The sequence below is a fragment of the Osmerus eperlanus genome, chromosome 2 (genome assembly GCF_963692335.1).
Source record: "Osmerus eperlanus chromosome 2, fOsmEpe2.1, whole genome shotgun sequence".
NCBI lineage: Eukaryota > Metazoa > Chordata > Actinopteri > Osmeriformes > Osmeridae > Osmerus > Osmerus eperlanus.
In genome coordinates, this window is record NC_085019.1 from 16451535 (window position 1) to 16474080 (window position 22546).

General features: G+C 44.5%; 1 long non-coding RNA gene across 2 annotated transcripts; it reads left to right on the forward strand.

Moving 5' to 3' along the window:
• Nucleotides 1-363: 363 nt before the first annotated feature.
• On the forward strand, nucleotides 364-3936 carry LOC134014305 (uncharacterized). Of its 2 annotated transcripts, none has more exons than XR_009929033.1 (4): nucleotides 364-455; nucleotides 1478-1586; nucleotides 3092-3282; nucleotides 3439-3936. It is a non-coding gene; the product is annotated as an uncharacterized LOC134014305 (long non-coding RNA). The 2 variants fall into 2 exon arrangements; XR_009929032.1 differs by lacking the exon at nucleotides 364-455 and adding an exon at nucleotides 525-1369.
• Nucleotides 3937-22546: the final 18610 nt, after the last annotated feature.

Consider the following 22546-nt stretch of genomic DNA (forward strand, 5'->3'; position numbering starts at 1 on the left):
TCGCAATGGCTGTAGCCCCGTTTCTGTATGATGCCTCGAATTTGCCCATTCTCATCTGATAACCCTGGTTTGCAGAGGTACACACTCAGTCATTTCAATGAGGGGAAAGGCGGATACCGCGCGCGTCATAACACCAACAGCAGAACGGTTATCCAAATAACAAAGTGTACAACACTCACGTTACAGCATGTGTATTCTAGGGCTGCAACAACGAATCGATTAAATCGATTAAAATCGATTATTAAAAGCGTTGGCAACAAATTTCATTATCGATTCGTTGTGTCGCGCGATTATTACGCCACTCAATATGTCGCGGAGATGTTTGAGTATTAAAAAAAAAGTTTAGTTGAGCGCGGAGCGGAGGTAGAGGAAAGGCCATCGGAGAGACGTTGAGTAACGTTGTTCTGAAACACATGGCGGAGGCAGAGAAATCAGTATGACCCAAGTCATCCAAGGTGTGGGAGCATTTCACACTAAATACATCGAAACTGTGTGTTAATTGACCGAGGTGAAGTTAGTTTCATATTCGACATTCGTCTCACATTCGGAAGATGCTACTTTGCAGCATCGCGTTAGGGACCGGGTGAAAACAACCCATACCATTTTGAAAAATGTAGACTTTTATAATATTTTTTTGAATATAAAACCGCAATTTTCAATTTTCATAAAAGTTTTAAACAAAACTCAAATAAATTGCTCATCTTGGAAAATAGAATTAAATCCACACAAATATTAATAACTTTTTCAAAATGTTGTGCCTGTTTGTGCACATTCTGAAGATTTTTTGCACTGTGAATTTGCACTGTCAGTTCTGTTTTTGAATAAAGGGTTGGAAATTAGTGCTTTTTTGTTTATCCGATTCATCGATTAATCAAAAAAAGAATCAACAGATTAATCGATTATTAAAATAATTGTTAGTTGCAGCCCTAATTCACACACATACTTGATGCTATCTACCTTTCCATTAGCGACAGTAACTCAGCTGTTAGCTGCAGAGCTAATGTTACAGCCATATTCTAAGGGTAGCAAGCTAGGTAACCATATATAGTAAAGCTACAAAATGATATAGCGTTAGTTAACTTACTTGTCCGAGGTTAGTAGCTGGACGAAGGAGAGTTAGTACTGATCCAGAATTTAATTTCAGCAAGGCCAGTTTTGTATTAGCTCAAATTGAAGAAACAGTCGTGGCTGAAGTGTTTGGCGCAGACATACAAAACAAATGCGCCTACAACAGAAATTGTGTAAGTGCATTTCCAGAGAAAATAAAATTAAGACACTGGGTCTTCAGAGGCTCGGATGAAGGAACTGTAAAAAGAATCACCTGAAGAATCGTGGGCAAATCATAACATCAGGATCCGGGCAACTAAAAGTATAATTTAATTCATTATGATTAAAGTGTTAGCAACCACAATTGGCATTAGATTTATTTAAGAATTGCATTAATTAAATTAAATTAATTGTTTCCATTTTAATGCAGATACATTTAGTGAGGCACGGCTGCTGCTACCAAGGGCACTGCTGACATCAGATCTTCAAACTGAAGATGAGGAGGACCAACGTCCAGCTTATAGGAGAAGGAAGAGAAGGTAAGACAGAGTTTGCTCTCTTCATAATTATAAATGAGGTAGTAACCAATGCAGATCATCCCTAAAACACAACTTATTTTGTTCAATAGAGGCACAAACAGAATTTGGGTCTCCGAGAGCGAAGATGACAGCACACATCTTCAACCCAGAGGGGTAAACACCAGGGGCCTCATGTATAAAGGATTGCGCAGCTTTCATACCAGAAGATGGCGTACGGCCAAAACTCTAAGTACCTACGCACAGAAATATTCACATGTATAAAACCGGTCGTACGCCAGGTCCTGCGCACCTTTCCTTTATAAATCACAATCAACGTGAGATTTACCGCACATGAACGAGCCACTGACTCCGCCTTGCCTCCTCCCATAAATGAATATGCAGACGGCCTATAAATACGCCCCCGAGATCATTTCTTCGTCTGAATTAAAATGACTAAACAGGTAAAAAAGAAGAATTTCACAGACTGTGAGATTGAGGTTCTTATAACATAGGTGGAGGCGAGAAAATGTGTTCTGTTTGGCGGCCTGTCATCGGGTATTAGTAACAAAAGAAAGTCGGTAGAGTGGCAAACTGTCACTAGGGCCGTAAATGCTGTGGGTTCGGAGAACCGGGCCATAGCAGATATATTTTTTTAAATGGTCTGATGTCAAACTAGAAATTAAGAAAAGAGTGGTGGCGCATCGTAACAGCGTGGCAGCTACAGGTGGGGGGGGCGGGAGTACCTGCGCTCACGCCACAGGAGGAAAGGGTGGCTGCAATAATCGGCGAGACACTTATAGCTGGAGTTCTGCCAGCAAGTGAGGGGGACTCAAACGTTCATCCTGGTAAGTATGAAATACACCACGACTCAGACACATTTAAAGACCAGTTACAAAAACAATTTCTGTCTAAATTACGCACAATAAGTAGTCTGAACCAACTGATGTAGGCTAATTTCGTTTATTTAAGATAATGTGGAAACTGAGCTTGGCACAAGGGAGACCCAGGAGGAGGGGGGGGGGGATACGGGGATCCTTGTGTGGCCAGCACCTCCACCGCAGGGGATGGAGCGCACCCTGGATCGGTTGCGACACGTGCCTCCGCTTCCGAGGGACGCCAGACTGGCCGTGTTCTCACGGATGCTGTGCTGCAATCACAAAATGAAATTGTGAACACCATGAGGGAAATAGTGACAGAATTAAGACGAGTTAATGATGGTCTGACTCACATATGTGACGCAATAAAAGAACTAAAAAAGTAAATGCATCTTGTCTTACCTTTTTACATGCTTTGTATGACCTCCAGCCGAAGCTGTACCATGTGTGATCGTAAGTGTTAAACAGCAATTATTACAAAAAAACGTATTCATTTCTCAAAAAGGTTGTATGGGGCTTAATTTGTAATGGGCTTAATTTGTATTTGAATATACTTTTTAAAACATGTCTGACTGCTTGTGTGTCTTAACCTGTTGCCCTTAGTATATGCCCAGGTATTAACTTGGTGGGTGTTTTTGTTGTATTTTTCAGCAATTCTCCGTGACATTTTGACAACAATGGAGACTATCAAGCATCAACAGCAAATGATTTTGCTACAGTTGCAAACAACTCGTCAACCAATGGAGGTGCCAGATGTTTCTGGCATTCCATTAACATCGCTGGATGAACTGATCAAGCTTGAGGAGAGCATTGCTTCACAGGTGGAATACAAACGAAAATTGGTAGGTGAATGTTCATGTATTTGTTGAATTGATATTTGATGAGACTTTTGACCTATGGTGCTTTTTAATGAAAAAAATAAAGATATGTGATATTATAGATTCAGTGCCTATAACAAATATTATAAGCTAATGGGGGCAATTCTTTTAATCTTTCAGGTCACCTATTTTGGGCTGGCGTGGGGGTTGACAATAAAGGAGACAGTGTGGAGAATAATGGCCAAACTAATGACAAATGAACTGGCAAAGCAAATCAACTGGCAAGGGGTAAATGGCAAGTATGGCTTTGAGCCACTTGCCATTAAAGATGTTGTCCTAAGTAAGTTTTATTTTAGTATTATAAGGTAGAAATAAGAAACACTATAAAGTAACAAACATGTTGCCTAGTATGCTTATTCACTTTCCTGTCTTGTGAATGGCCTTAACCTGCCTGTTCCATTACGTTTTTTTTGTTTGTTTCTTAAGAATCTGTGCGATGCAATGCAAGTACTGCATCCGATGGAAATGTAGAAAAGTTTATTAAAAGGTGGCTGCAGCTTGCATCGGACCGAGATGGAGGTGTTATGTTCTGTCTTGTCCAGTCCTGGTTTTGTGTGTGTCTGTCCAGTCTATGTTCCAGGTCACATACCCCAACACTCCGGTTCACATCTTCCAGTTCACCTCCCAAACAGACGCACCTGTTACCCATCTATCGTTACCTGCACAGTTCATCTACCCCGGCTTCCCACAGACTCATTGCCAGTTCAACGTTGCTACTTTGACGGTAGTTGGTCCTTGCCTTGTCTTGCCTTGCCGATTACTAACCTGCCTCTGCCCTGTGTGCTACAGACACCACCATCCACAACCTATGGCTCCAACCCCGCTTCCTCCTGTCTGGAATCCACGGACCTCACCATCATTACCCTCTGTTTGGCTACAATAAACCTGGTTCATATCACATCAGCATCTGAGTGTTGCATTTGGGTTCACCCGTCACTCCCCGGGCAGCCGGGATCACAACAGGAGGAAGATGAAGGATTCAAAATCTTTGTGTCTATTCCAATGTGTAACTAGAGAGGGTACAATTTCTGGGGAAATTGTAGGGTGTGCTTGCTTGCGTCGGTTGCATAGGGGTCCGTTTTTTAATGACATTTTTACAACTGATATTTCTGTATATTTTATATAAAAATGCATAGGGCCTACTTATTATTTATAAAAATTACATAGATTTAAAAGCATCTTTTTTTTTGTTGCTCATTTACAACTCAAAATACGAGTGAAGTGTAGAATGAAATATGATGTCTTCTCATTTCCCCTGCAAGAGGCAGCCTCATAGCTGAATCAAAACGAATAAATTTGGCAGACCGGTGTAAAAATTGACCTAATCTCTATGACTTAAACGTCCTTTTAAGTTTTCCCTTCTCGTGATATTTTCAGGCATTTAGCCTACTCATATTGCATTCAATCATTAATAAAGAACCCCCTTTGAAGATTATTCTACGACGTTACCGGCAGTAGAAGATGGAATCGCGACCATAGCAGATCATAGCAGTACATAGCAAATGGTACTTCAAACCATCTGCTAACTGAAAATATGCCCCCAAAAACGTAAATAAGCTTGACATTTATTTAGTGGAAGTGGTAGCGATCATTGTCAGTAACAACGCAAAATGCGATATAGCCCTGTGTGGAGAAGCTGCCCCGGTAAATTCTACTACTACAGTACAGTACTAGACTACTGCTGTGTTCGTCTTGGTAGCGATTGCGTTGGTTGAATTCGATGTAACGTTCCGTTGTACGGTTTAGGCTGAAATTAATTATTTTCATGAACAGATTGACAAAGTTTAGGCTGTGGCAATGAAGTTCAGGTTAGTAGTCAGATAGTTTCACCTATTGAAAGACTTTTGATTTAACCCTCGTGCTGCCTTCGGGTCACATGACCCAAAGGTTCATAACGAACCATCGTTGTGTTTACCCAATTTTACCCAATACAAAAACAAATTAAAATAATTTTCTTTTAACCTTTGCAATGTGGGGGGTCTGAGACAGCCCAACGGTTAAAAGAAAATGCTTCACTTTGTCTTTGTATGCGGTAAATCTGTCGCAATACGACGGTGGGTCACAATGACTGATGGGTCAGAATGACCCGAAGATAACACAAGGGTTAAGTAAGGGGAGTGCCGAACATGTTCTGTCGCCGTTTGACTTCCTAAACAGCTGTGTAGATGTTTTTGTAGTGTGTCTCGCGTAGGCTACAGCGTTGCAGTGAGCAACACTGGTTTGAAACATTCACATTTACATTTAGTCATTTAGCAGACGCTCTTATCCAGAGCGACTTGTACAGGTCCCTGTACGTAAGTACAGGGACATTCCCCCCGAGGCAAGTAGGGTGAAGTGCCTTGCCCAAGGACACAACGTCATTTTGCAAGGCCGGGAATCGAACTGGCAACCTTCAGATTACTAGCCCGATTCCTTAACCGCTCAGCCACCTGACTCCCTCCACAAGGTAATGATAATTTCACCAACAAATCGTTTACTTGTAATGTAATGTCATAATGAATCCTACAACGAAAATGTATTTGTGAGGAATGTTTATTTTAACGATTGAAAACAGATGCATCATAGACCACTGTAGTATCTGCTAAATGACTAAATGTAAATGTGTTGCCCGGGCAACAGAGGCTAATGTCATGCTAATGCTTCAGTGAAATAGTAGACTACCGTTTCCGACAGTAGATGTGGGCCTACTTCCTTAATAATATCAGCTAATATTGTACATTACATTTCACAATTGTGTTTCACATCACAAAGTAAAATGAGTAAATAGTTATCACCCTGGCCTCTTTGCTTGTGGCGTTTCTGCAGCTGCCTTGCCGTAAAGCTATAGTTAGCCTAGCTATCCCCCAAGTTAACAGATGCGAAACGAATGTTCTGCTACAGGTAGGCACGCGTGTTTTCGTGACGTTAGTTACGTAGTGACGTTAGTAACGTAAGTGACTGTGGCTAGCAAATTAGCCACCGTTAGCTTCACTTTTCGCCACAAAAACTTAACTTGAGCCTAAACCATGCAACGGAACGTAAATAAAAATACAAGCAACTCAATCGCTACCAAGACGAAACTTTTGACATCTAGGTTGTCTATGTAGGCCAAATATTGACGAAGATTTAGGGGGGCAAAAAGAAATAAAAATAATAATAATATATATGTGAGAGAACAAAGGTTGTGCCCTTGCCGAAGGCAAAGCACACCCAATAATATATATGTGAGAGAACAAAGGTCGTGCCCATGCCGAAGGCAAAGCACACCCAATGACAGTATTCAATGACACAAATCTGTGTTCTAGAAAGAGTGGTCTGGAGTCGCAGAGGTCCGATAATATCAGCATTAATGCAGCAATGCTTTAATGCAACAAGTACAGAGCTCTGGGGTTGTCTAAGTTTCCCTACCCGCAACATAGTTTGGGCTGGTTCACGAAGTCCAACTGGCTATCTTTCCCTGCCCCAGCATATAATATACAGTGCAATTAAAACACAAGTATGAAAAGAGGGTTGAGCTTGTTCTCTCGTGCATCAGGGAGTTGTTCTTGCCTACGCGTCCCACCTGCTCGGGTGCCATCTCCACCCAGTTTCAAGGTTGTTTCTGAAAATGCAGAGATAGAGACACAAAGAACAGCCTGCTTCCCACACTCAGTGTGAGACCCAATGTTTAAGCCTGAGCACACTTCTAAGTTCATAAGACAGAAGCATCTGTTTGTCTATATATATATCTGACTGTGTAAGTAACCATGTTTATATGCCCCTTCCCCCCTCTCCCTTTCTCTCTCTATATTCATCTTATAGGGTACATCTCAAGCTTCAAAGGGGCATGCTTGAGGAGGCTGTGGTAATTTCAATCAGGAGAGACCTGGGATGAGTGAAAGATGTTTATTACAGACTAATAATTGTACTATGGTGTTTGGAGCTTGAACCCCACAGGGAATTATATAGATCAACGGGCCCAACGCCCGAAGAAGAATCCCCAAAAGTAAAGAGGTAGGAAGTTAAGACCAGAACAAAAAGAAAACATACTCACCATGAACCATGAACCGCTGGGGAATAAGCAACACAAACACGACACGGAAAGCGACCGACATGGGTGCACCGCACCGATCGGAGCGACCGTGATCAGTACGAGAGCGTACAGAAGGACCTAGGCTAAAAGCATACATACCCGGGCCGGAACCTGCAGGAGATGGCAAGCCATGCACGGACAGATCCGTATACATGTTCCTATACCGAGAAACCCAAAGGAAAGAGAAGCAATGATTGAAGGCGGTAGCCTCCTGGCCAGAGGCCGATGCCCTAGTGCATGAATGAGTTATGTGCTAGAGGGCCGACCCCCTCATGCTGTCGGTGTTTGCCTAGGCTGGCTGAGGCCCGACGCCCTCAGGAGTGAACGTGATAGCCTTTTCGGCTTTGGTCGGCTAGAGGCCGACGCCCTGGGTCTATGTGGACAGCCTGTGCCGGCTGGAGGACCGACGTCCCCGCGTACATGACCTATGTAGGCTAGGGGGCCGACGCCCTTGAGTCTATGTGAACAGCCTGTGCCGGCTGGAGGACCGCGTCGCCGTGTACGTGACCTATGTAGGCTAGAGGGCCGACGCCCTTGAGTCTATGTGACAGCCTGTGCGCTGGCTGGGGGACCGGCGTCCCCGCGTACGTGAGTCTAAGCGTGCTATAGGGCTGACGCCCTTGAGTCTATGTGAACAGCCTGTGCCGGCTGGAGGACCGACGTCCCCGCGTACTGATGACCCTATGTAGGCTACCGGGCCGAAACCCTTGAGTGTGTGAGCAGCCTTTGCCGGCTGGAGTGCACGTGAGCCTTTGTAGTAGGAGGACCGACGCCCTCGTGACTTGTGCTAGCAAGAGAGGCAGGAACCAGGGACCCTCTGTTTGCATACAGAAACCGAGTCGCTGTATCCGCAGGCAACGTAGCATCAAGCCTGTAAACACGAGACAGTTTAACAAAAGACACAGTAACAACACCGACCACCAGTTGTTTGCAAGTACTCACAGAGAGCTGTTAGGGCCGTAGCGATCTTTGGGCCTCGATGATGGCAGCAGAATCTGGACGAACGTACGAAGAGTACGCTGATGAAGACCAGCGGCCCAGCTGCTGCAGAGACGCAGTGGACACCCCTTGCAAAGCAGCGGACGTAGCAGCACCTATTCTAAATGAATGGCCTGAATACCGTCCAGGGGGAAGGTTGCATTTGGCTACAACCTGTGCTAGATGGTGGCTGAACCAGGATTGTGACATAGGATTATTGCTAGGGGTTAAGAAGAGGGGGGAGAGTGGATCGGAAGGGCACCTCCTCTTTACGTACCTAAGCATAGATCAGAAAGGACCACACGTGTTAGCAATGATGATTGAGCAAGAGCCTCCGGCTCGGAATGTTTGAGAAGCAGAATGAAGAAATCAGGGTGAAACGTTAAGTCAGAAAAACACACATCAGTGGCAGGATTGAACACGTTTGCCCGAGTTGTGAATTCCCCGCACCGTAAGAACCCATAGAAAGCCATTAAAAACGTGCAATCCAAGAAGGAATCGATGTAGGGGGAAAAGCAACCGCGTCTGAGCACCGAGAGCATGGCGTGCAGAATAGACAGAGTGAAAGGGAGTCTATCGTCTACCTTAGCGGGAAAAGCTTTGCCTATGCCTTTGAACAGGAGTTTGACTGCTGGATTCGTGAAAAGGCTGGGGAACGAAGGATCATGGCATCTGGCATTGAATTGAATACCCGCAACCAGACCTTTAATATAGCGTGGCTGGAAGTGGCGAACATCAGTGCAGTGACACACAAAAGCACACACCACGTTAACACACACGGGTACCAGCGGGACAGACAAAGACAGACAGAACATAGCGTACGTTCTCCAGGCGAAATCGTACGATCTAAGGGTAGAAGCAGCCAACCCCTTCCTCATATAACCCTTGGCTACCTCTAAATATGCCTGCAAGGAGTGCTCTTCTAATCTAGGACCAGTGACGCGAAGGGGGGGGACGGCCAAGGGCCACTGGCTGGCGTACGGGCACAGATCCCCGAACACCTGAAAATTGAAACGGGACAGGGAATCAGCTATAACATTATCGTGGCCCGGCACGTGACGTGCTGTGAGGATGAAATTATGAGTAACGGAGAGCCAAGTGATGCGTCTCATGAATGACATTATGTGTGGGCAGTTAGAGCGCCCCTTATTTATGATGCTCACCACGGCCTGATTGTCGCACAACACAGCTATGCGCTTACGACGCCACGACTGGCCCCACAGGTAACAAGCGACCACGACGGGGTAGATTTCGTACAGGGCGGAAGAGGCACCGGGTGCAGCGAAGTCATGGGGCCACGGGCTGGCGAACCACTGCTCCTGATAGAACCCCCCAAAACCAACGGACGGCGCGGCGTCGGTGAAAAACCGCAGAGAGTCCGAAGACCGAACGCCGTCGTCGTAAAAGAACGACACGCCGTTCCAACCCTCGAGCAATTGCAACCAGAACGATAAGTCGGACCGGCAACCATCGTCCAGGCACACCGGATCGAGCAAACCAGACACGGATGACGCCAGGACGAGCAACCGGGAGATGAACGAGCGGCCCTGGGGAATCACGTGCATGGCGAAATTGAAGTGCCCGAGGAGAGACAGCAGCTGCCGCTTGGACATGACTGAAGACGCCACGAGCGACCGGGCCATGCTGCAAGCCCGCTCGAGCTTCTCAACCGGCAGGGAAGCCTTCATCTCCACCGTGTCCAGCGTGATGCCCAGAAACTCCAGACGAGTGGCCGGCCCGAGAGTTTCTCGTCGGAAAGGGGAACGCCCAGTCCGTGGAACAGATTTTTCAACAGCAGCAGGGAAGTGCCGGACGCATCGGACGGAGGATCTACCAAGAGAAAATCGTCTAAAAGGTGGAGCAACGCGGGGACCCGGACCCGGATTAACAGGATCCAACAAAGGGCCTCGGAAACCCGGTTGAAAATGGAGGGGCTGCTCCTGCTCCCGAACGAGAGACGCACGGCGAAATAGAACCGGTTATCCCATTTCATCCCGAGCAAGTGCCACTGGGACGGGTGAACGGGGACGATCTTGAACGCGTCAGTGATGTCTGCTTTGGAAAGCCAGGCACCGGGCCCCGCCAGCTTTATGAGCTTAATGGCGTGGTCCACGGTGGCATAGTGAAGCGAAAAAGGCTCGAGGGGAATAAGCCCGTTAATGCCGGGAATCGGACCGGAGCGAGGAGCAGACAGGTCCAGGATAAGACGTTTCTTACCGGAATACTTCCGCGTAGCGACGCCGAGGGGACTACTGTGAAACAGGGGAAAAGGGGACGAGTCGAACGGGCCTATCACGTAGCGTTTACCGCACTCTCTGGCCAGCAGCTGGGAAACGACAGCCGGCTCCCGCACCGCTGACTGGAGATTGCTCAAAACAAGGGAAGACGACAAGGGACATGAAACCCCCACCCTGAATCCTTGAGTCAGCCCCGTGAGTAGGTGATCAACGAACACGGAATCGGGATGGGACAAGAGTTCGAAAGCCAGTGCAGACACATTTATTGGAGTGGATGGGTGCTCGGCCGTTAGTTCGGACCACCACGACGCCCTCGCTGAGGGCGGCCCCGACGTGGACACACCGACCACGGATGGGCTTCCTGACAGCCGCTTGCGGCCACGAACGTCCACGTTCGCCTTTCCGATGGCAGCACCAAGCCCGCGAGCGCGAGGCTGGGACCCGGGATCCCCCGGGAGAAACGGAACCAGTGGACAGAGAGGAGCAGCATGCCCCAAGCCGCCGCACGTGCCGCAAGACACGGCCTGGGAGCCCCCGACCAGCATTACCAACAGCTCGGTATCCAGCACGGACCAGTCCAGCAACACATTAGACCGGGAAACGTAGCGAGCAGCCTTGCTCGAAAATTCTTTATGATACTGGTAGAACAGGTTCCTCCCGTAGCGCAGATTCAGGTCCCCAATCAGAGCCATGTAGCCGTCTAGTTCCTGCCGTCTAAGGGGAAACACGGAGCACACCACATCGCGGAAGATCCCGAAAGCTACCAGAAACTCCCCGATAGACAGGTCCCTTGCCAACCTGGGGTCAGCAGAACGGAGCACCGTGCTATACTGATCGCTGGTGGAGACGCTCGCGTCACACTCGGGCGAGGGGAGGATCAGACGTATCAAATTGATATTCCTGCCTTGCAGGATGTGGGATCTTAAGCGGGGGGTAATGTCAGCCCCCGAAGGGATGTAAGGCCTACCTGCTGACAGAACAGCTACAGCGGAAGCCAGGGTGTGCAGTGGCTCCTCCATGGGCACGAGGGGCGCCGAGGCTGGGAGCGGCGCAGCCACGGGAGCGGAAGCCCCGGCGTTCTCCAGAGACCGCAGGCGGGCATCGATGGATTGGAGGGAAGACGCCAGGACCAGAAGGGTGGAAGAGAGGGCTTCCCCGGGCCGATCGGAAAACGGGAACAGGCAGAGGAGCGACGGCAGGGCCGGTAGATGGCCCAGCGTCCGAATCAAGCACCTCCGGACGGCGCGACTTCCTTGTACGCTTCCAACCTTGAGCAGCGGAGGAGACAGGGGGAGCCTCGGGCGACGGGACTCGGCAAGGAGACACGCAGTCCATCCCGACGGCCAGGGCGCGGAGCTGGGAAAGCCCCAACCCGGGCGCTGGAAGGACACCCACGGCGCGCAGACCCTCCTCTAACGCAGACCCGTCGGAGCCCCGACGAGCAGCGAGCCGGGAACTGCGTCGAGCAGCAGGGAAGGCGGAACCCGGAACAGGGACGACCTCCTCGAACAACTCCAACTCGGAATCCGACATAGCCTCCAAAAACCAAGACAAGGGAAGGTCCAGCCAACACGACACATCAATAGCAATCGCGCACTTGATAGCATGGACAAACTACACAGGGAGAGAATCATATTTAAAGGCACGGATCATGTGACACCATTAATTGATAGCGAGAGCGCTAATCGACCTGAACCCTAGTGACCGCCCGACCAGGGAACGGGGGGAAGGTAGGGCGTTCTTAGCGGGGGGAGTGAGAAGTGTACACTACGATAAAAGCCCGAGTGCAGAGATCGGTCTTGCCTGACTGAACTTGCGCAAGCTTCATTACACACACATACACAAACTGTATTTATTCAAATAAATTCTTAAAAATGGATATGCATGGTGTAATATTTGCTACTGAAAAGTAGCACATGGTAATTATGGGGTAATGCAGGAGGGATTGCCACAATATTATCATCATTTGTGTTACCTCTAAATATCAAAAGATAATCATTACAACTAGAGTTTCATTGTTACAATGAACACATTAATTTTATTATTTTGTGCTCTGTATAGGCCCTAAGTGTCAATTTCTTTTTTTTAAAGTTAATATTGCATTGGTAAAAGGAAGCCGTTTTTATTCATGCACAGTCTCCAGGACCTGCTTCAAGAAAGTTGGCAACGTAATATGTGGTTTTGAAATCTTCTGGCATTATAGTGGATCCGTCATGACTTTTTACAGACTGCTGTAGCAGGGTTTGCTCGTTTAAAGATAGAAATACTTAATGTATCATAAAGTCTCGGGGCACCAACCTAATATTGGTTTAGGACATTAGGGAATCCTATGTTTAATATGTAATAATCAGTCTCATCTTTAGGAATGAATTCGTTCTAAGTGTAGAGCCAATCGTAACATCAGTGAACACGCACGTCAAAATATCTTTACAATGAATTTATTCAAGTAAGGTAAACATATTTTATGAACAAGTTAGATTATGGGTTTGATATGAGAGATTGGTTTCAATGAACATAATGAAATGGTCTAACTTAAAGAAAGACAGAAATTGTGCAGTCAATGATTACATCCTTACAAATCATAAACAGAGGTCACGCCAATGCCATGTTGAGGAGGAAAGAGCGTTAGCCATAGTTACGTTTGATCAGGGGTTGATCAATGAGGTTGAGGGCGGTTTGTGCCAAAGGTCCATTTGAAGAATCTGAAGTCAAAGTGCGGTTGCGCAGGGTCATGTGACTGAGTCTGCAGGATCTCAGTGAAATCGCAATCAGAATTGCGTTTTTGGTTCTTCTGTTGAAACGTCCAGATAGTGTCGCAATCACTATGAAGTTGAATCTCAGGATAAGCTTGGCGACGTCCTTGGAACGACAATCCTGATGGCGTTCATGCTATGGTCGGTTTCGCTGGAGTCAGAGATTGATGGTGATCTTAGGGCTTTATACAGTTTGAGGGAGGACCCGTCTGGGGTCAGATGTGGATTGGGGGAAGCTGGGTTCTCAACTCCCCCCTCCTTCCTTCACACCTACCAAAGGTGTGATCTGATTTCTGTCTGGTTCATTCGATTGTTCAAATATTGTTCTGGACATCTTGGTACAGTTACAAAATATAGTTGAATGATTGTTTTATTATGATAGCTTTGTGTAGATACCAAGAATGACGTAGTTATCTTTCAGGAAGAAGGAGTTGTTACTAGAATCAAGATTTCAGTGAACACAACATTAAAACAAAGTAACAAACATGACACAAATATCCCTCTCATAATTCTCCACCTTGTACTCTTGTGGTAAAGGTGAAGTCTCAAGAACTTTCCTCAAAAGTTCTGATCAAGGTATGTTCTTTGTTCAAATCGCCACCGAAACGGATAGCAAATGGTTGCTGGAGACGTGTTGTCTAAATCAGGCCCTTTGAAGCTTGCAAGCTAGCAGGAGGGCTGATTAGGTAGATTGGGGAGGTCCCCCCCTAATTCTATGGTTCCTTTGCATCGGCATACTGGTTCAGTTTCGTCTGCCGGACCCGGGCCAGTGTACTTGGGCCGATTCTGGTGCGTCACTCAAACCAGATTTGTCCGGCAACCGGACTCGGGCCGAGTAATTTCTTCTGGCCTGCCGGATCTGGGCCATGATCAGGCCAACTCATTTTGGCTACCTGGGATATCATTGGGTATGCTCAAGCCTTCGGCGAGCACAACCATTGTTCTCTCTCATATATATTATTATTTATTTTCCCACACCTAAAAAAACTTGGTACCGATTGAGTTGCTTGTATTCGTTTCACGGTTTAGGCTTGAGTTAAGTTTTTGTGGCAAAAAGTGCTTTGTGTGTACAAAGGGAACTCAGTGCTAGCCGTCAAAACATCATCACACGTTAGCAACGACGCATAGATACAACGTTCTAGTAAGACAGACGATATCAGCGAGCCCTCAGCATTAGCAAAGAGTATTCACCTTATTACGCCCCGCCCATTTTTTCATTGTTTTGCACTTCCGTTGTATTGGCACTTCCGCTTTCTGCGGAGAACTGGCGAGAAGTCCCGCTGCTAAAATATTAAATAATTAGGTGGATTTGTGCCAGATGTGCTATGTTCGTGTGCTACAACAAGTCAACAATACACCCTTTCACTGGATGGCTTGAAAACGACTTTTAAATGTTTATATAATTCGTTTGCCGGTCAGATCGCTGCCCTGCGCTCTGCTGTGATAAGCAGGTACATTAAGGCCAAAATATGCTTCTGCGTCTCCGTTTACGGATGGGCGGGCGCACGGATACGCACGGATACGGACGGATAGACTTCGTTTATGGTTCTCCGTAGGCTGTGGGTGCTGAAAACAATTCACCGCCAGAAGAGTAGGTGGCGCAACGGTTTTTTGTAAGTCGTCGTCGAGTGTTTATTTACCTAGGTTATCAAGAAGTCGGAGCAAATTTACAAATGAGCCGTTTCATCAATAGAATATGCACATTTTCAGCAACTACACTGCCCATTTCTCGTCACATTTTAATTCAGATGCTGATTTACATGTACTGTTTAGCTGAAATATAAATTCTAAAAACTTACAGCAATGGCGGTCAAAGGATTCTGTTCGTCCTGTTTATCACGGCAACCCCGCCCCCGCCCCTGACGCAAGCGGTTCTTAATACTGACCAATCACAGCCAAGGGGGTCTCCGTAGCTCTCCGAAATTACAACGGACAGTTAGAAAATTCAGGAGGTGCACGTCAAGGTGTCCGAGGGCTGACGGAGAGTTCATAGAGGGCGTTCCACGGAGACGAGGGCGTTCCTATGTGTCCGTTTTTCGAAAAACGCAGAAGCATATATCGGCCTTTAGCCACAAACATAAGATGTTCTAACGATTTCACTGCAGGGCATATGCATTTGCTATACTGTGTTTAAAATCTTAGGTCCTCTAGAATTCAGTCGAGTGATTAATTTTATTATAGGGTGTGCACTAGTAATCTTCCCTTCTATCTAATGGCAATTAGAAAGACGCATCTATTAAATAATTTTATTGCTGCGTTGTTTCAAAAGCTTTACATTACATTTAGATGCACTGCAGCAGTTGTTTTGCTCACAGCCATGCCCATACATTTGGTTATAATCTTGTATCTACTAATATCGTAAATTGAGAATACTAAAACATACAAAAAATATAGCTAGTTTATCTCTTATTACACACTTTATGTTGCAAGTGATACGAGCAGACAAAAGGGGTCTTTTAAATTCAGCGCCTTCAGCCAGGGACGCAGATCCGGACCTCTTCTTTCCATGGTCAAAACAATGATAATACAGGGTCTGATTCAGTTTTCTCCAGCTGTTATGGCAGCCACGAACTGCACAGTTGACGCTGGGCATCTCTATTAGCCTTAAATTAGTACCAGAGCCTGTTTAAGACATTCTCTTTTAGTACCGTTTTAAAGTGGAAAGTATCTAAACCGGAAATGAGAATACGCGGATGGCCGCGCCCATCGTGACTTCCGGAATAAGGTGAATAGAACAACAATATCAGTTCTTTGGCATTAGTACCGTAGCTAAAAGTCTAGGATAGTTGAGGCTACTTGGTTCCCCGTCGTAATTTTGGTGAGCAGTCTCGCGAGCCCTACTCACCCGGCGTCATTGAGCCGACCAGCTAAATACTTATTTAGCCCTAGCGTTGCTACCTGCATATACCTAACTGGCAGCTGTGTTCCGTTTAGCTCCTAGATTCAGACCTAGCCCCAGTAAATTGTAGAGCTAGTTAACTACTACACTTCTACTGTGTTTCCTTTCTTCCTTTTTTTTTTTACTTCTCCATCACCACGACCTGTCACATGCGTCATTAATTCTCTTGTCTCTAAGAAGGAACGAGGCAATTAGCTACCTTCTGCCACCCAGACGAAAATTAGCCAACATTACTCTGCCAGTCACTATATTACAGACACTCGACAATGGCATATTATTTGCAAATAATAATTAAAAGGGGAGGGAATAGGGCTATTAATCAGAAAGGTTGCCGGTGTGTGCCTCAGCACAGTGGTTGAAAATCACTGCTCTAAACTGTGTGCCGTAAGATGAGTGTGCCTGGCTCTATGCTGTTCCGTATTTTATGAATTGTAATAATAAAGCATTATTGTTGTACCCTGAGTTTTCCCTCTCCTATGTTGAGGTGTGTATTAGTACTAGCATGTGCAGTGACTCTCTACACTCCATTGCGGAAGTATAGGCTTATATTTCTAAAAAACCAAGTGAATGGAATACTAGGCCTATTGTATACAGTGATAGCATTGATTTTGATTGAGTTTGCATCATGTATCTTACTCTTAATTAGACTTTGACCCCATTCTACAAGTTTTCTGACTACTGCAATGCCTTAGCTCACACGCTCGCGACCAGATGTCGCAAAGTATGACTAACAGTGCGTTCACACTGCAGCGGAGCGGGCGGCGCGCGGCGTCGGCTTCCAATTCATTTTCAATGAAACCAGGCGTTGACGCTCGCGTAGGGCATTGTGGGAAGGCGAGCGGCGCGGAGCGTTGCAAGTTGGATTTTCTCAACTTTATGTAAATGAGGAGTGTGAAAACGCTAGCGTTGGCCAATCGGATTGGTTTCTTGTTTCTTGTAACGTAGCAACTGTTTGTCATGGTAAACATTTCTAGGTTTTACAATGTCAAGATGGAGGAGAAACTTATCGTATGTGTCTGCACATCCAGTTCTGTTCAGAACAAAGTTACGTAATGTGACCAGCCTGAATTTAAAGATTACATTAAACTAATAATGCATGGTGCAGGGTTTCCGACGTTGTCAGTGTCCCTAGTGTGTTTTTATACTTTTAAATTTAGTCTGGTCACATTACGTGACTGTTGTAGCTGCTCCTAAACTTTTCTCTTGGCTAAAGATGAACCACGCTCCAACTGCTGGTTGATGAGTTTTTATTTGCATTCATGCTCCAAACCACCGTGAAAAACTGAAATAAAATGTATCACATTCTAACATCAGCATATGTCACGTAAATGTGTATCTTGTGGCCAAGCCATTTCTGGACAAATCTCTGAATTATCTTTTAACACTTTTAACACAACTAATCAAATACGACAAACAAACACATACCGTGTGCGCCCTTCAACCAGAAAGTTAAGGGTAGCTAAATCTCTTCTCGTTCTTACACACAGCCTTCTTCATGCACATCGTAGCTACAAAAGAACGAAACTCACACTTTCCCTGTTATTAGTTAAGTGCATCACATGACTATGGTAGCCTAATTGGCTCAATTCACTTATTCACCAGTAGATGTTCTTACCATTTAATACCAAAATTCCACATCAGCAAACAATAAATACAATTTGGTATGCACAAGCACACAAACAAATAAACACAAACATATTTTAATAAAGAAAATGTGTATATTTCAGCGACAGCTACAACTGTTCTGTGTAACTGCTAGCTTGCTAGCCCACCCTACAAACAACTGGTTGAGTGACCGGTGGTGGAACATGTATTCTACTGTAATTTTGCACTAGTAATTCTGTATTTTTACACAAATGTTGTGTAAAAGTGGTATTGTGAGTACATGAACCCAAGTCTGCACACTTGGTCATGACTACAACAGTGACCTTAGAGAACTACAACTCTGTATTAACTTTTCTAACACGGCCCCGAGCGTGGTGTACTGTGGGAAGGCAAGCGGTGCAGAGCGTTAAAAAACGCTGTAGTGGACATGCACCGTTAGTTGCATTGCAAGCATGCACGAGTTTCGGAGCTAGGAACAAGGCGAGCCACTGTTCTGCGCAACACCGGACGAGTCGGTCTGGAATTATGGCGCGGTTTATTTCGCGCGCTCGCTTACCTCACTGCGCCACTGAGCACTTTTCATAGAAATGAATGGGGACGCCATCTTGAAAGAGCAGGCTTGCTGTGTCTACTGTATATAAGTCTATCTCCTCACTGCGCCACTGACCACTTTTCATAGAAATGAATGGGGAAGCCATGTTTAAAGAGCAGGCTCGCTGTGTCTACTTTATATAAGGCTATGGTCCGAACATGGAAAGAACAAAAGTGCTGTGAGCATATATCTATGGCTGTGAGCCAGAGCCATAGAAAAAGAGAGTTGCGACACTTCCATAGACTCCCATTGTTATCGAGGAATGCGGAAGTAAAGCGTGTCACATGCGACCTGTAGTTCCAAACATTGCATTTTCCACCGTTCAACCCCATTCATTTTCAGTGTCTCCGAAGCAAGTTAGCTGGTAAATTGATGAAAATCCTTCATATTTTTACCACCACATATCAATTGTTATTAGTAGTATTTCATATAGCTAGCTTTAGATAAAGTTTATCGTAAGATTATAGCTTGTTTGATTCGAAACGCAGTTAGAGCTAGACTGTAGGTCTAGCTAGTATTAATTAGGACTATTAATAATTATTTGGACTATTGCAACTTGCTGCTCGCTGGTCTCCCAGCATGTGCAACCCGCCCTCTTCAGAGGATTCAGAACGCAGCGGCCCGCCTGGTCTACAATCTACCCAGACGCTCCCATGTTACCCCGCTCCTCATCTCTCTCCACTGGCTACCTATCATGGCCCGTATCAGATTCAAGACCCTGGTATTGACCTTCCGAGCAGTGAACGGGACTGCACCCGTCTACATCAAGTCTCTCCTGCAGCCTTACACCCCCACCCGTCACCTACGGTCTTCTTCAGACAACCGCCTGGTGGTCCCACCGCTCAAGACCGCCCGGTCCCAACACAAGCTCTTCTCCTGTCTGGCCCCCCAGTGGTGGAATCAACTCCCCAACTCCATCAGAGACACTGACTGTCTCTCCACCTTCAAGAAAAGGCTCAAGACGCACTTGTTCCAGGAGTACAACGGTACTTAGGAATGGTTCGCTTGACCCGATGTTAGTTTCCTCAAGGATCACAATGACTCTTGCTCAGAGACTTGTTGCTCTTGTGGTTAGTGGTAACTGATTTAACCCTCGTGCTGCCTTCGGGTCACATGACCCAAAGGTTCATAATGAACCATCGTTGTGTTTACCCAATTTTACCCAATACAAAAACAAATTAAAATAATTTTCTTTTAACCTTTGCAATGTGGGGGGTCTGAGACAGCCTAGCTGTTAAAAGAAAATGCTTCACTTTGTCTTTGTATGCAGTAAATCTGTCGCAATACGACGGTGGGTCACAATGACTGATGGGTCAGAATGACCCGAAGATAACACAAGGGTTAAAATAGTTTGTACTCGCTGTGATATATTGTTTTTTATTATTGTTGCTTGTCTTTTTTTTCCACAGGTACACTTGCACTTATAGCAGTTCATGTTGTTTAATTGTAACTTGTTTAACTACATGCTCGTATGGTTCTTCCCTTTGGCACTTTGGTTGTTCACAATGTGTGCTTCATGTTTTGGCTACTCGCAATGTTTTGTGGCTATCTCGTTGTTATGATCAGTGACCTATGCACTTTGTAAAGCTCTCTCTTGGAAGTCGCTTTGGATAAAAGCGTCTGCTAAATGAATAAATGTAAATGTAGTATCTAACATAAGCAAAACTTTTACTGAAGCTAGCTAGAGAGCACGTGTATCATAACCAGAAGTCAGTTGGCTTATAGTCTGTCAAATTAGTTCTAATTATTGGTGTTCGTTGGCATACAAAGTAAGTCTTCTATGTATAGCTCTTATTAGCCTAGTTAGTAGAGCTAGCAACAATGAATTGCAAATTAAGTGGTCCGAAGCAAGTTAGCTGGTAAATTCACGTGTTAAGCGAGGTGAAGTTAGTTTCATATTCGACATTCGTCTCACATTCGGAAAACGCTACTTTGCAGTCGAGTTAGGGACCGGGTGAAAATTACCCATACAATTTTGAAAAATATTTTTATGGATATAAAAACCAAACTGTCACCAGATTATTCTAATAATATCTGGCCTACTTCCACACCCTTTACTTTTTCAATCAAACATTTTAAAAAATGATAGAAAATTGCTAATCTCTGAAAATAGCATGAAATCTTTGCTAATCTCAATATCTTTTTCAAATTTGTTAAAAGAAATCTCAAATACACACCATATTATTCTAATAATGTATTGCCTACTTCCACAACCTTTACTCTTCCAATAAAGTTTTGAATAAAATTCCAATTAATCGCTAATCTATGAAAATAGCATGAAATCCACGCTAATCTCAATATCTTTTTCAAACTTGTTTAAAAAAATCTCAAATTCACACCAGATTATTTTAATAATGTCTGGCCTACTTCCACACCCTTTACTTTTTCAATAATGTTTTTAAAAAATGATAGAAAATCGCTAATCTCTGAAAATAGCATGAAATCCTTGCTAATCTCAATATCTTTTTCAAACTTGTTTCAAAAAATCTCAAATACACACCAGATTATTCTAATAATGTCTGGCCTACATCCACAGCCTTTACTTTTTCAATAATGTTTTTAACCCTTGTGTTATCTTCGGGTCGTTCTGACCCATCAGTCATTGTGACCCACCGTCGTATTGCGACAACTTTACCGCATACAAAAACAAAGTGAAGCATTTTCTTTTAACCGTTGGGCTGTCTCAGACCCCCCACATTGCGAAGGTTAAAAGAAAATTATTTTTATTTGTTTTTGTATTGGGTAAAATTGGGTAAACACAACGATGGTTCGTTATGAACCTTTGGGTCATGTGACCCGAAGGCAGCACAAGGGTTAAAAGAATGATAGAAAATCGGTAATCTCTGAAAATAGCATGAAATCGTTGCTAATCTCAATATCTTTTTCAAATTTGTGTCAAAAAATCTCAAATATACACCAAATTATTTTAATAATGTCTGGCCTACTTCCACACCCTTTACTTTTCCAATAACGTTTTGAATAAAATTCCAATTAATCGCTAATCTATGAAAATAGCATGAAATCCTCGCTAATCTCAATATCTTTTTCAAACTTGTTTCAAAAAATCTCAAATATACACCAGATTATTCTAATAATGTCTGGCCTATTTCCACATCCTTTACTTTTTCAATTATGTTTTTAAAAGAATGATAGAAAATCGCTAATCTCTGAAAATAGCATGAAATCTTCACTAATCTCAATAACTTTTACAGACTTGTGTCTAACAATCTCAAATATACACCATATTATTCTAATAATGTCTGGCCTACTTCCACACCCTTTACTTTTTCAATTATGTTTTTAAAAGAATGATAGAAAATCGCTAATCTCTGAAAATAGCATGAAATCCATGCTAAACATCATAACTCAAGTCTTTATTACTGTGGTATTAGTCATTTATTAAAACAAGGACATTATTTTTAGTGCAGGACATTTTCAGACTCTCCGTCTGTTGCAGGCAAGGCATTTCCAGTCTGTTTCTTTTCTTGCGGCGTTGAACTCTCTGTGGGTCATGTCCAAGCACTCTGCATGATACCACCTCATGCATTCAGAGCATGCAATCTATATAATGTCAAGTAGAAGAGTATTAATGAGAGTAGCAATTGTTGTTCATTCAGACGTCAAAGGATTATTCCAAACACTATTCACAGAATAAAAACAGTGTTTAAGACATAGCAAAACTGTTCATTACTATGGGATTAACATCATCCAATTTCAAAAGACTAGTTATACTTTCTCATTACAAGCTATGCAAGGGACTATGCAATTTGTAATACTGTAGTCTGACCTTCATGCCAGAGGGAGATATGTTGCCATTATCACTGTATGTTTAGCCTGGTCTTTATTGTTTGTATTTATTAAGTATGTAGAGACTCTCCAATCATCTGGTTGCTTTGTAGTTACACATTTCTAGACTAAACTGATAGTCATGCAGTTCCAGTGGAGACATACATTTAGTCATTTAGCAGACGCTCTTATCCAGAGCGACTTACAGTGAGTACAGGGACATTCCACCGAGGCAAGTAGGGTGAAGTGCCTTGCCCAAGGACACAACGTCATTGGCACAGCCGGGAATCGAACCAGCAACATTCTGATTACTAGCCCGATTCCCTA